Source organism: Taudactylus pleione, unplaced genomic scaffold (genome assembly GCF_031769625.1).
Source record: "Taudactylus pleione unplaced genomic scaffold, aTauple2 ptg000109l, whole genome shotgun sequence".
Lineage (NCBI taxonomy): Eukaryota > Metazoa > Chordata > Amphibia > Anura > Myobatrachidae > Taudactylus > Taudactylus pleione.
In genome coordinates, this window is record NW_028284511.1 from 8,883,515 (window position 1) to 8,897,412 (window position 13,898).

At 40.1% G+C, this 13,898-nt stretch overlaps 1 pseudogene; it reads left to right on the forward strand.

Moving 5' to 3' along the window:
• The first annotated feature begins 4,418 nt into the window (after positions 1-4,418).
• LOC148525247 (5S ribosomal RNA) lies at positions 4,419-4,537 on the forward strand (annotated as a pseudogene).
• Positions 4,538-13,898: the final 9,361 nt, after the last annotated feature.

A 13,898-nucleotide genomic window follows, 5' to 3' on the forward strand; every position in this document is an offset into this window, starting at 1 on the left:
TATTGTTCAGATTTTGTTTCTTGATGTTGCTCATATCCTTTTCACATAATTCTTTCTTAACCATCTCATAAAACACGCTTATATAATTTCCCTTGGACTCTAAAGGGTAGTAAGTGGATTTCCCTTTTAACCTAGATTTTGAAATGGATTCATTAAAATTCCTCATAGGTGCTGATTCCTTCCTTAAAAAATGTCTCTTTAGAGTTAAATTACATACATATTTGTTTAAGTCAATAAAAGTGTCAAACTTATTCATGTTGCTAGTAGGAGGAAAGTTCAAGCTTGGCTAAGGAATGAAAGTTCTGGTTTACTTAAATACTGTTTGGATATATTAAAAATTCCTTTATTCTGAGGGTCTACTAAAGATGTCTCCTTTTGATGTTCCTTCCTCCTGCCCCCTGCTTTCCTCTTCTCTGTACATTCTTTTTAGGGCCGAGGCTGTCCTTATAGTTTCCCTGAAAGTGGTTTTCCTTCTGTTGCTTGTTGTATGATCCTGTCCTGGTGATAAAAAATCACTATTGCTGTTTGAATCTAGATGTTGTAGTGCGGTAAATCTATTTTTCATGTGACTTGTAGGTCTGGAGACTTGAGCAATGTCCTATTCCTTCCTACAGCTGTATCTTCTCCTAGGGACTGTTGTCCAGCCCTGTCCCTCTCCTGTTTGCGACCTTCTAGTGGTTCTTTCTTGTCCATAAAATCTACTCCAATTCTTTACATTATTCTGTTCATAGTCCTTTTTGTCTCTGATGAATTTTTTTTCCTTGCTCTGCATGACCAATTCTTCCACCTTTTCCACTTTTTTAATTAGAACTTTCTTGTCGACTTTATATTCCTCTTTATCTTTGGATTCGTCCATTAGAACTTCCATATTAGAAATTTCTTTCTCCAATTTGGATAGTACAATCTTTTTTTCCTCTATTATTAATCTCAATAGGTCCAGAGAGCACTTGTGTAAGATGCTGTCCCAGTTTTTAAAAAAATCTGGATTGTCTATGCTGAATGTGTTTTTTTAAAAGTCTCAAACCCCTACGGATTCTGTTAACAGAAATGTAATGTTCTAATCCTCTACTATCCCACCACGCCTTTATTTCCTTTGTCAGTGCTTTCTCCATCTCCCAGAACATATCTACATTCTCTATGAGAGCATTCTTATGAGGGGAATTTCTTTCATTAAAGACTTTCTGACAAAAGTCACTTCTCTTGTTAATATGGTCTCTATTTCTAAACATAATTGTGTAACTGCAGGCTACCGTAACCCAATAAATAACACAAAATAGTAAAAGAAAAAATAGGTGGGGATGGCGCCAACAATAAATACAATAATTTACAAGTGATATAACATATAAACCATGTAAAATTGTGTTAACCAAGCCCACTCTATATGGGCATCTGCTCAATGTCAATAAAAAATACTGGTAAAAGTATTAGAAAATGTGTAAGAAAATGAGTTGACTGTAGAGCGACTGGTCTACAATAGTGCATTAGTCATATAAATATTAAAACCAACACTGTGGTCAAAGAATGAAAGTGCTAGTGCTTATGAATAAATAAGTAACAATTTAATAGATACCAAATACACAATAATAAAAGAAATTAAAAAATATAACATACACATAAAACCCAAGAGACCCTTTTTAAGACATATGGATAAAATCAGTGGGAAAAAAGTCTAAAACTCAGCATATATCATTCACTTTCAAAAGAAAACATTCTTTTTAAGAGTTAAATAAATAAATAGCTTATCTGAACAAGGTAGATAGGATTTGACACATTCATAGGTTCAAGAGGCAAGGCAAAATCTCTCCTGGGGACTTCATCAAGGGGATACTAGTATGGTGGGTCATATTCTTATTTATACCCCCACACAGGTTCATCAGAGATTAGGGGGCTGCATCATTTCCTGTTCAACTTATATCACAATATTATTCAAAATCCGTTCAATATAAGGTGAGCGCATTACCACTATGATCCATGATTTAAGCGTTATGTCTGGTCTTTGTTTTAAATTATCAGTAAGTCAAAGATAGTGAAAACATTCCGTTAAGAAAGGGCAACATCCACTGTGCTGTCCAGGACTTCTGCCCTTAGTGGTTACATCACATCCAGTGTGTTGCTGCTTTTTTCAGAAGCCGGGGATAGCTGGATACGTCACGTCCACCCACAAGGCTGTGTTGTTCTTTTGTCACGTGGACCTGTCATTCTCCATCACATCCACGCTTCTCCTGCCAGTCCTCGAAATGGCTGTGTGGTTACTTCTGCCCTTCACATCACTATACCTCCACAACCAGATTATTCGTTTCCACGGGAACATGAATAGCGTTATCCGGCTTCTTAAGTACTCCTGGTGTGAAGCGCCATGTTATTCATCATGTACTCAGCTTCCGCCCATACTTTGGCATATTTATAAAGCTGTTTTACCGCAATCTATCACTTAAAGAAAAAAATGTACATTAGATTCCATAATGTTATATATTACCTTGTGGGGAAATATTCAAACCACAAATTACTCAATTTATAATTTAGAGTATAGGATTCAAACCACAATCTCATATTGTGATTCATTACTTTAGCCCAATTAAAGAATAGAGTTTACATCCTGATTAGGTAGTAAAGTTTAAAAAGGGGAGTTTAAAAATATTTTTTGGGGTTAAAAAAGATCAGGAGGGATTTCTCAAAGACCGATAATTTTAAGTAGACATGAGCTGCAAAGTTTATGTTTCTCCATAGATCTAACTCCAATAATCTTTCCAATATTAGTTCTTTTTCTAGGCGTTTAAAATTTCTTAATAGTTCTCCAGATGCACATATTTTGGTTTCTGCTGGCTCCATATTCAATGTTTCTCAACATTCCAAAATCCTTTACGTTTGGGTGTTTTTTCATGCTCCAAAAGGCATAAATGAAGCAAGAGATTTCCTTGAGTTGCATGGCTTCATGTATGTTTTACTGAAGGAGTTCATATGTGATCTTATGTGTTTTATACTTAACCATAATTATTTTAAATTTTTAAATCAATTTTATCTTCAAATATGCGGTATGGCAATGGGCACCACATTTGCCCCAAGTTTTGTAAACTTGTTTATGAGATGCTGGGAAAATTGTTATGTCTATACTAACAACCCATTTAAGACTAACCTCATTCTATATAAAAGGTATATTGACAACATTTTGATTATCTGGGAAGGCACAGAGGAAAATGTTAACCAATTTTTAACGCATATCTCAAATAATAACATGAACTTGAAATTTACGTCTAATTTTAACACTTTTAAGGTTGAATTTCTGGATTTGGTATTATCATCAGTGGGAGATAGAATATGTACTAAGAACTTTATTAAAACTGTTGATGCGAATAGTTATTTGCACTTCAAGAGCTGCCATTTGGATAAATGGAAGAGAAACATCCCCTACTCTCAATTCCACAGAATTAGATGCAATTGCAGTGATATCAAGGTATGCGAAGAACAATTTGAAGTATATGCAGATCGATTCAGAGAGAAAAAATACCCCAAAGCTATTTTAACAACTGCACTTCAAAAAACAAAATCTTTTGACAGACAGGAACTCCTTAAGTATAAAGTGGAAGTACCAGGTAAACCAGAGAAAATACCAGTTGTTACAAAATTCAATGGTCATGAGGGCCAAATTAGAAAAGCATTCAATAAAAATTGGAACATCCTCTTGATGGACCCGGTACTACAAAATATTCTACCATCTCAACCACAAATTGTCTACAGGAAGTCTAAAAACATAAAGGATTTACTAGCACCAAGCATGTTGCGAGAAAAGGAAACAATAAACGTGTCAAACACGCTCAAATGCAATTGTAGCTACAAATGTGGCCATTGCAATATTTGCAAGTTTGTCCACCCTAAGAGAAAAACCTTTATGAATTCAGAGGGATCTAAAGGGTTCAATATAAAAACCTTCATGAATTATAACTCCACTTCTGTCATCTACTTATTGGAATGCACCTGCGGACTTAAATATGTGGGTAAAACCAAAAGACCACTAAAACTGAGGATCCAGGAACATGTCCGCAATATACACAAAAAAATAGAAGGACAAGCTGTTTCAAAACACTTTATCCTAGTTCAAAACTCCAATCCAGAAGAAATCACTTTCAAAGCCATTGAAAATGTAACATTAGGGGAATGAGGAGGAGATCTCCTAAATTTACTTTGAAGGCGTGAGATGTATTGGCTATTTGAATTGGACACATTGGCACTGAAAGGATTCAACGAAAGCTACGAGATTGCGCCATTCTTGTAATGGTAATCTCCCACCTACTAATATACCTCGTTACCAATCCACTATGGGCAATGGTGGATTGACGTGGAGGGCCTGACTAGTACCCTGGAGGGTGACTTCTTGGAGAAGATCAGGTATAGTAGTTTTATGGGATATAGTCACCACTTTTAATTGCAGCTATACCACCGGGTATATGCCCAATTCCGTTTGATCTTGGAAGCAAAGCTCCTCTGGGCCTGGTTAGTACTAGGACGGGTGACCGTCTAAGAATACCAGGTGCTGCAAATTTATGCATGGGTGACAATCCTTCAATGGGAGTATGAGCAATGGAGCGATGAAAAACACCCAAACGCAAAAGGATTTTGGAACGCTGAGAAGCATTGAATATGGAGCCAGCTGAAACCAAAATATGTGCATCTGGAGAACTATTAAGAAATTTTAAACGCCTAGAAAAAGAACTAATATTGGAAAGATTATTGGAGTTAGATCTATGGAGAAACAAACTTTGTAGCTCATGTCTAATTAAAATTATGGGTCTTTGAGAAGTCCCTCCTGATCTTTTTTTAACCCCCACAAAATCTTTTTAAACTCCTCTTTTTAAACTTTACTACCTAATCAGGATGTGAACTCTATTCTTTATCTGGGCTAAAGTAATGAATCACAATATGAGATTGTGGTTTGAATCCTATACTCTAAATTATAAATTGAGTAATATGTGGTTTGAATATTTCCCCACAAGGTAATATATAACATTATGGAATCTAATGTACATTTTTTCTTTAAGTCATAGATTGCAGTAAAACAACTTTATAAATATGCCAAAGTATGGGCGGAAGCTGAGTCCGATATGAATAACATGGCGCTTCACACCAGGAGTACTTAAGAAGCCGTATATCGCTATTCATGTTCCCATGGAAACGAACAATCTGATTGCGGAGGTATAGTGACGTGAAGGGCGGAAGTAACCACACAGCCATTTCGAGGAGTGGCAGGAGAAGCACGGATGTGACGGAGAATGACAGGTCCATGTGACAAAAGAACAACACAGCCTTGAGGGCGGACGTGATGTATCCAACTAACCCCGGCTTCTGAAAAAAGCAGCAACACACTGGATGTGATGTAACCACTAAGGGCGGAAGTCCTGGACAGCTAAGCGGATGTTGCCCTTTCTTAACGGAATGTTGTCACTATCTTTGACTTTCTGATAATTTAAAACAAAGACCAGACATAACGTTTAAATCATGGATCATAGTGTTAATGCGCTCACCTTATGTTGAACGGATTTTGAATAATAATGTGATATAAGTTGAACAGGAAATGATGCGGCCCCCTAATCTCTGATGAACCTGTGTGGGGGTATAAATAAGAATATGACCCACCATACTAGTATCCCCTTGATGAAGTCCCCATGACGAAACGCGTTGGGCGAGATTATGCCTTGCCTCTTGAACCTATGAATGTGTCAAATCCTATCTACCTTGTTTAGATAAGCTATTTATTTATTTAACTCCTAAAAATAATGTTTTCTTTTTAAAGTGAATGCTATATGCTGAGTTTTAGACTTTTTTCCCTCTGATTTTATCCATCTTTCTTAAAAAGGGTCTCTTGGGTTTTATGTGTATGTTATATTTTTTTATTTCTTTTATTATTGTGTATTTGGTATCTATTAAATTGTTACTTATTTATTCATAAGCACTTGCACTATCATTCTTTGACCACAGTATTGGTTTTAATATTTATTTGACTAATGCACTTTTGTAAACCAGTCGTGCTACAGTCAACTCATTTTCATATATATATATATATATATATATATATATATATATATATATATATATATATATATATATATAACATAAAAGTATGCAGAAACTGCAGTTTCTGCATAATTTTATGTATTGCTCCTATGTATAAAAAGCACAATGCAGTTGATTTCACAGAAATTTCCTACAAAGTGTTGATTAGCTGTGCACATCGCAGACACATTATTATCAATGGGGACTACGATCTGACCCCTATGTACTAAACCCCAAAAAGTGAAGCTTTTCGGAGTTTAGCCCCAGTACTTTACACCATCATCAGATGGTGTAAAATATTGTAAGCCTATAAGGGCTCCTGTTGCAGAAGAGAGATCTTTCGATCTCTCCCTGGCAGCCTTGGCCGCCCCCCCGGAAGATGACATTGTGTGCATGCATGGCGTCACCTTAGCCCAGTTAAGTCTTTCACTTCAGTGAAAGACCTCCTAAATTCCAGGGATATAACTTGCCGAGACAGCGGTTACCACACCCACTGTCCCTTCAAATTCCCCGTAGTATACAGCCAGGATATTTTTATTAAAAATTAAAATATCCCCTGTGAGTTGGATACATAATAATCATGGTAGTACCGCAATTCTTAGTACATAGACCCCAGTTTGTTTAAGTATTTGCTCTATTGCTTCTTAATATCTTTGTTTTTTAATAATATGACACAAACCGGCCAAACCCTAAATCATGTCTCGCTGAGTTTTGTGTTACAGTATCGAACATAGAGACAGTTCTGTTTAGAACTGTGGGCCTGATTCAGAGCGCCCGCTCTGAATCAGGGCATTTTTTTTTGAAGCGTCCTCCTGGATGCTCGCATAGCTGTGGGTTACCACCCACAGCTTATGCGGGCGTCCATGATGATGGTCGCGATGGTCGCGGGCTTGCGACGAGACCCTGCAGTTGGGTCTCGGTGACCGCAAGCCCTGGACTGATTTTGGCTCTATCAGAGCCAAAATCACTCCCACTGACATCACTAGTGATGTCAGTGGGGCCGGACCCAGATGGTAGGCGTTCCCATGGGAATGCTTCCATCTGGCAGCCACGCCCCCGGCACACCCACCAAAGGGTGTGTGCTGTCACTCACCATCGACAGCACGCCCCCTTTGGTGCGAGACCCGGAGTGACAGCTTGGCTGTCGCTATCTGGGTCTCGCGCATGCGCACGGTGGAGCTCCCTCCGTCGTGCGCGTGCGCACTAGGGCACCATCTACCCGCTTGCGAGCGCTCAGCGCTCGCGAGCGGGTCTGAATCAGGCCCTGTATCTTTAAATATTTTACTGTGGCTTATAGAGTCAGAAGAAAAAAGAAACCTGGATTTTTTCACTGTTTATTTTTAATAAACCAATATATATTTAAAACATGCAGTTTCTTCTAAAAAATTTATTCACATCATGCAGAAGTACAGTAGGCAGACATTATCTGTCTACTTTTGTGATATTGGACAGAAGTTGGCTGGTCTGATGAAAAAGTTGGCTAGTTGGATGAAAAGTTGGTTAGATGTGTGGGGAAGCGTTTAATGGTGCATACACATGGTCAGATTTAAAGGACGATTTAACCGATAGTGATATTGTTTGATCGTTTAAATCGTCCTTTTTTTGCCCCCTCAAATGACTAAACGATGCGCGGGCACGGATTGTCGATATCGTAGGACAATCAGACAAAAATTGGGCAAACTAGATGGGGCAAGTGGTTCTTATTTGCTGTGAAATTCTGTTTCTATGTTTTATACTATAATAATAATAACACAGCAGCTCCCATGGCCAAACAGAAATAGACCCCCATTTATCAACGATATTAAACACCAGTGACATTTTTCATTTAGCATCATTGTGATACAAACCAAAAATTAACTGGTATTTAACAATACTTACCACTCCCTACGAGGTCCCGCAAAGTTCTCGGCGAGGTCCTCTGCTGACCTGCTGGCAGCCTAACGCTGCCAGCGATCGGGCTCTGGTATTATGTGCATTCGTGATGGTCCGTCTGCGCATGTGCATGACACAGGGACATGGCAGTGTCTGGAAGGCTACGATGAAGTCAGAAAGGCACCGCCGGGTCTCCATTGCAGACAGTAGGGCCTGCATCACTCTTGCCATGTAAAAGATGGTGAGGGTGATGTTTGACAAATGGCACTAATATTAGATTACCGCTGTTTGTTAAATCCAGAAACCTGGCATAACCCCTTTAGCGAGCGCTAAATGGGGGCCATAGAATACCCAATAACAGTAGGTGTGCATAGTAACTTCTGAGTGCTAAATTACAGACTCACATTGCAATTGAACAATTCAATTTTATGCTAGTTTGTGAGAGTATTTAAGCATTTGATGGTTTAGGTTGTCCATTTACCAGCAGAAGACCTAGTGGCCTGTTCTCTGTCAAATTTTGTGATAAGTTCCATAATGCTCTGTCAGCCTTCTGCTTACCTACATGTACATGCTCCCCTCCAGGCAGTGGCGTAAGTTCATCCCAGACGCCCGGAGGCAAGTTACCATATAGTGCCCCCCTATCCCCCATATTTACAGCCCCAAGTGGACTGAATATATTGTGGGTGATGGAGGAGGTGCCCCTTCAGTGCAGGCGCCCAGCGGCAGGCGCCTCCATTGTCTCCCATACTTCTGCCCCTGCCTCCAGGAATGATGTCAGCTAACCTCCTGATCACCCACTTCACTAGGGAAGCATGTGGATCTGGGAACCTGGTCTACTCTCCTATAGGTGTAGATAATTCATTGGTCTGCCTCCTGGAACCTGGCCCCTCACCAGGGACAAGTCACGTACATGTGACCTGGGCTGATTTGTTTCTCTCCATCCTGCTTCACACTTCCCTCTAGGCCACTGCCTGCTTCCTGCCGCCAGCAGTGTGTGCACTGCATAGTGGAGAAGTGTGGGAGGTATTACTGTAATGTGGAAGGATGGTCAGTATAGCTGTAATATGGAGGGAGGGCGGTACTACTGTAATGTGGGAGTATTGTAAATAATCTAGCAGTCATGCCCACGCCCCACCTCCAAACTCGTGTCATCGCCCTCCTTGCTGTACTGACCTGGCTGCCTTCTCCTGGAGGAGGCAGTCAGATTGTCGGCAAAGCTGAGCTACACACTAGTGATTTTTTTCCATTGGCCCAACAATTGCCCAATTTTTCTGCTAGTGGAAGGTCCCGATATTGGCGGCACACACTATACAATTTAAATGCAAACATCTACTGATTTTTATATTCATGGATTGATAATTTGCATATGTCCACCCACAAGGAGGATGCGGCAATCAGGAAAATTTGTAGGAAATATGAGCAGATTATAGAGAATGCCCAGATACTGCATGATATTGGGACCTTTAGGCTCATAGCTTCTGGCCAGTCTGACTGATTCGATAATCGAAGCCGAGCATTTCTGGATGTTTTTGGACCGTTTTACACACTACACCCAAAACAGGCTGATCGCCCAAATATTGGCAATTTGGACGATAATTGCATAGTGTGTACCTAGCTGCACGATTATTCAGTTTACATATGACCCTTCATTCATTTCCAAGTTTTGAAAACCTTAAATTTAACCCCTTTTGCACTTTGTACAAAATGAGGTTAGTGCCTGGTCCAACCTATTACTGTGAGCACTTGTACACATTCACCAAATTAAATACTTCATTACCAAAATCCTGTATGTCGGCCAACAATATCTTTCAATAGATCTTTCTACTCTTTTATCTCTTTTCATCAACTCTCTTCTATCTGCATTATGTACCCATATCGCCGGATGATATACCGCCGGTCATAATACCGATGGCTAAAGACCGAAAGGCTTCTAGATACCGACATCTAAATCCTAACGCCTAACAGAATCCAGACGCCGAAAGCCTGACTAGCCATTATTCCGATCGTAGTTTAGTGGGGCACGCTAGCACTTAGCCGTGGAGGGGGGGTAAGGTTTAGGCACCACAGGGGGGTCTTAGGGTTAGGCACCACAAAGGAAGCTTTAGAGTTAGGTGCCACCCCTGGAGTCTTAGGGTTAGGCGCCACCCCAGGAGTCTTAGGGTTAGGCACCACGAAGGGAGGGTTAGGATAGGGAGAGGAGAGGGTTAGGATACTTACAAGCCCCGTTTGACATTTTAACTCTTCTGTCTTTCACTGTCTGTATTTGGTCCGCTGGATTTGATCCGTCGGTATGCCATGCCACACCCATTTAGAATAACAGACACAGATATACTGGTGCCTTATACAAAACTCACTAAGAAGAAGACCCAGATTAGCTCTTATAGGGAAGGAATAAATGTCAAAAGTTAGGTTCAGCCTGGCGCTAATAAGAAGTCGGAGTATTCATACTGCTACCGTTTGTCCCCTATTTCACCGGACTGTGGTATCCATTGGAGTCTGTTGCATTGATTTAGGAGAGCCGTCAGCGCGACTACCAGCATGCGCTTATAGGATATAGTACACCAGGACTGCTGCAGGAGGAGGTGAGGGCAGTCACAACCTGACTCAATTACAGCCTTGGATTTATTTGTTCCCTGCCACACACCTCTAAGTGAGAGACTTTGGACCTCATTCAGAGTCGGTCGTAAGTGGCCGCTCAGTCATATGCCTAACAATAGAGAATCAGAAAAAAAAACAATCGCACGGCAGGGCGATCGCAACCAAAGTGACGCCCATACATGAACAAAGCACCTCCTCTAGCTAGCGAGTGATAGCAGTTAGCGATCGAGTCAATTGTTGTCAGTCGCTGTATGTTAATTTTCTTCTGATGGTTGCGGCCGCTTGTGTTGGGTGCAAATTACACCAAAAATTTACAAAAAAACGCATAGAATAAGCCATCCCCATGAAATTTATTTATTCTTAGTATTCGCTAATGCTAAAGCAACTGAATCAATTACAAGCCAATTAGCAGTGTTATTAGCTTCAACAATCGATTATTAGCTGCTTGCATTGTGTGGCACAAAATAGAAACATCAAACATAACATCAGTCACATTCGGTAGTAACGATTGTACTCTGGGTGTTGAGAGAGCGCATACCCAACCTCAAGCTGTACGATCAGCCAGGCCTCTAACCTGCTCGCAGAGTGACGTTTTACTACTTCCGGCCTTCTATGTCAGTCATAGCAGTAAATTTATGTACGCCCCTAAAACGCCCTGAAAACGGTGAGGAACGCCTGCGTTTTTAGACTACCACCCCCGTCAACACCCACAAATGGCCTTTCATGTCAATCAACTCTCAGAAGCCACTTCCTGCTCGTAAGGCATACGATCTACAGATTTTTTTATTGCAAGGTCTCGTATGCACATGTGCACAACTAACCGTACGCATGCGTGGTTTGGAAACATCGGATGCTATGACCGAGCGGCCACTTACGACCAACCACGCATGCGCACGGTTAGTTGTGCGCATGATCCAAAATGCTGTAGATCGTACGTCTTATGAGCAGGAGGTGGCTTCCGAGAGTTGATTGACATGAAAGGCCGTTTGTGGGTGTTGACGAGGGTGGTGGTCTGAAAACGCAGGCGTGCCTCAGCGTTTTCAGGGCATACATACATTACCTGCTACGACCGACATAGAAGGCCAGAAGTAGTAAAACGTCACTCTGCGAGCAGGTTAGAGGGCTGGCTGATCGTACAGCTTAAGGTAGGGTAGGAGCTCCTGCAAGCCACACAGTACAATCGATAGTATCAAATGTAACTGATGTTAGGATTGATGTTTCTATTTTGAGCCACACAATGCAAGCAGCTAATAATCGATTGTTGAAGCTAATAACACTGCTAATTGGCTTATAATTGATTCAGCTGAGTTTGCATTAGCGAATAATAAGAATAAATAAATTTCATGGTAATGGCTTTTTCTATGCGTTTTTTTTTTATTTTTTGTGTGCACAACACAAGCGGCCGCAACCATCAGTAGAAAATTAATATACAGCGACTGACAACGATTGACTAGATTGCTAGCTGTTATCACTCGTTAGCTAGAGGAGGTGCATTGTTCACGTATGGGCGTCACTTTGGTTGCGACCGACCGGCCGTGCGATTGCTTCCTTTTTCAGTTTCTCGGTCGTTAGGTGTACGACCGAGCGGCCGCTTACGACCGACTCTGAATGAGGTCTAGAGTTTTCTATATAAATGGATCCTAATTAAGGAACCTATTTTCATTGTAGCAGATTTTTTAGATTAGTCTGTACAGACTTCTGGTAAAGAACTAGTTCATATTATTACAATTGTTTTATTGTATGATTGTATTGTATTTTATTGCTGCTATTAATCTTATATAAAGAACTATTTCTTAATTTACATTTGGTGTTTTGACTCAGGTTTTTGCCATATCTAGTTAGTATTAAATGTCATATTCATTTTTATTTAAGCGCAACACCTTTATTGTATAAGGAATAAATGTGTCTGTTTGCTCCAGATAGTGTTCCCCAAGGTCTCTTCTGACCTACTGGGAAACATTGTAATAAATATAATTAAAGGTAGAAGAAAGTAAATATGAAATAAAAACCTGACTCGTTGCTGCCTAATAATACCCCTTTTACCTGTGTTATTGCCATGTCAACCCGGGTAGCGGCTCAGTGGAAAAGGCTCCTAGTGTAATAACCCGCTTAGGGTTCAGGACGAGTGCACAGGTAAGTATGTGTAGATGGTGACCTTACCTCTGTCAACTTCTCTCCCAACAGTTGCTTCACTTGGTTACTACTCGTAATGTGGTTAGCACTTACAGTATTACAGCAAGACACTTTACACCATAAACATGGTTTCTTTTATTCACAATCAAACTTTGCACTCAAATCGATTAGAGTAATAACAATGACAAGTATCTGCAGGTGTTACATATCATAAATTATGAAACATTTGCACATAGAGTAATGACACCTAACAAGATTTGGTATTTTATTGCTCTGGAACCGCCTCTTATTCCAATATTAGTATCTGTGGAAAAAATGGTTAATACAATGCAATGCACGGTTCAAAACATAACCTGAATACCTGACCCCTAAAAATAGTAAATAACCCTGAACAGCTGTTTTAAAGATTAGTCAATAATTTACTAAAGTCCACAAATGGTTGGCCAGCTAATTCTGTATGGTGGTGCACATTTGATGACTGGTAACAGGAATAATGGTGTCAGTAATTTTTTCATTGTAATTGGACTATATCCTGCAAGTTTCCCTTCCTTAGTTGTACGATTCCTGTTTATTGAAAGTTTGCTTTGCAAAGCAAGGGTTAGCTCTGCTCTGTGTTGGTTACACTGTTGTTCCCTGTAATCTGGCCAATGGGCATTAATGTTCTAATTATATCCAACACTAATGATTCCTTTGTAGTGTTTGTTTTATAGTACTAATGTCGGTGTAGGGAAAGGATGCATATAACATAGATTGGCATTGGTAGAATGCCTGGGATACTCCAAGGTTCAAGCAATTCCTGCACTCATGTAATGTCTGCAATACAGTTAACTCCAGCTGTCACTACATGCAGATAGCATTTGACTGTAATGTAGGATATGGCTACAAGGCAGCTAACCGGTGGACCGTAGCGGTATTTACTCTCTGATACATAACAATTGCTGTTCCTGTGTAGTAAACTCTACTTTGAAAACTGCAACTCTGCTGATGCTGGCTGATATTTTGATATAAGAAATTAACAAGTCCCTTCCTTTATTAATCAAGGAGCTGAATGTCACTGTCCTCACAGGCTGGGGCTGTATACTGGGTGCTGGTTATGGCAACTGACAGGCTGTGGGCAAAATACTAGATGATCATGGTTTCTGTCCTGAATAAGGTGTTATTTCTGCCTGAATTATTATTAACTGAAATTATTAACTGCACTGGATTTGACAGGCTGAATCTCTAATGCTATTAAGATTAGTGTTCAGGTC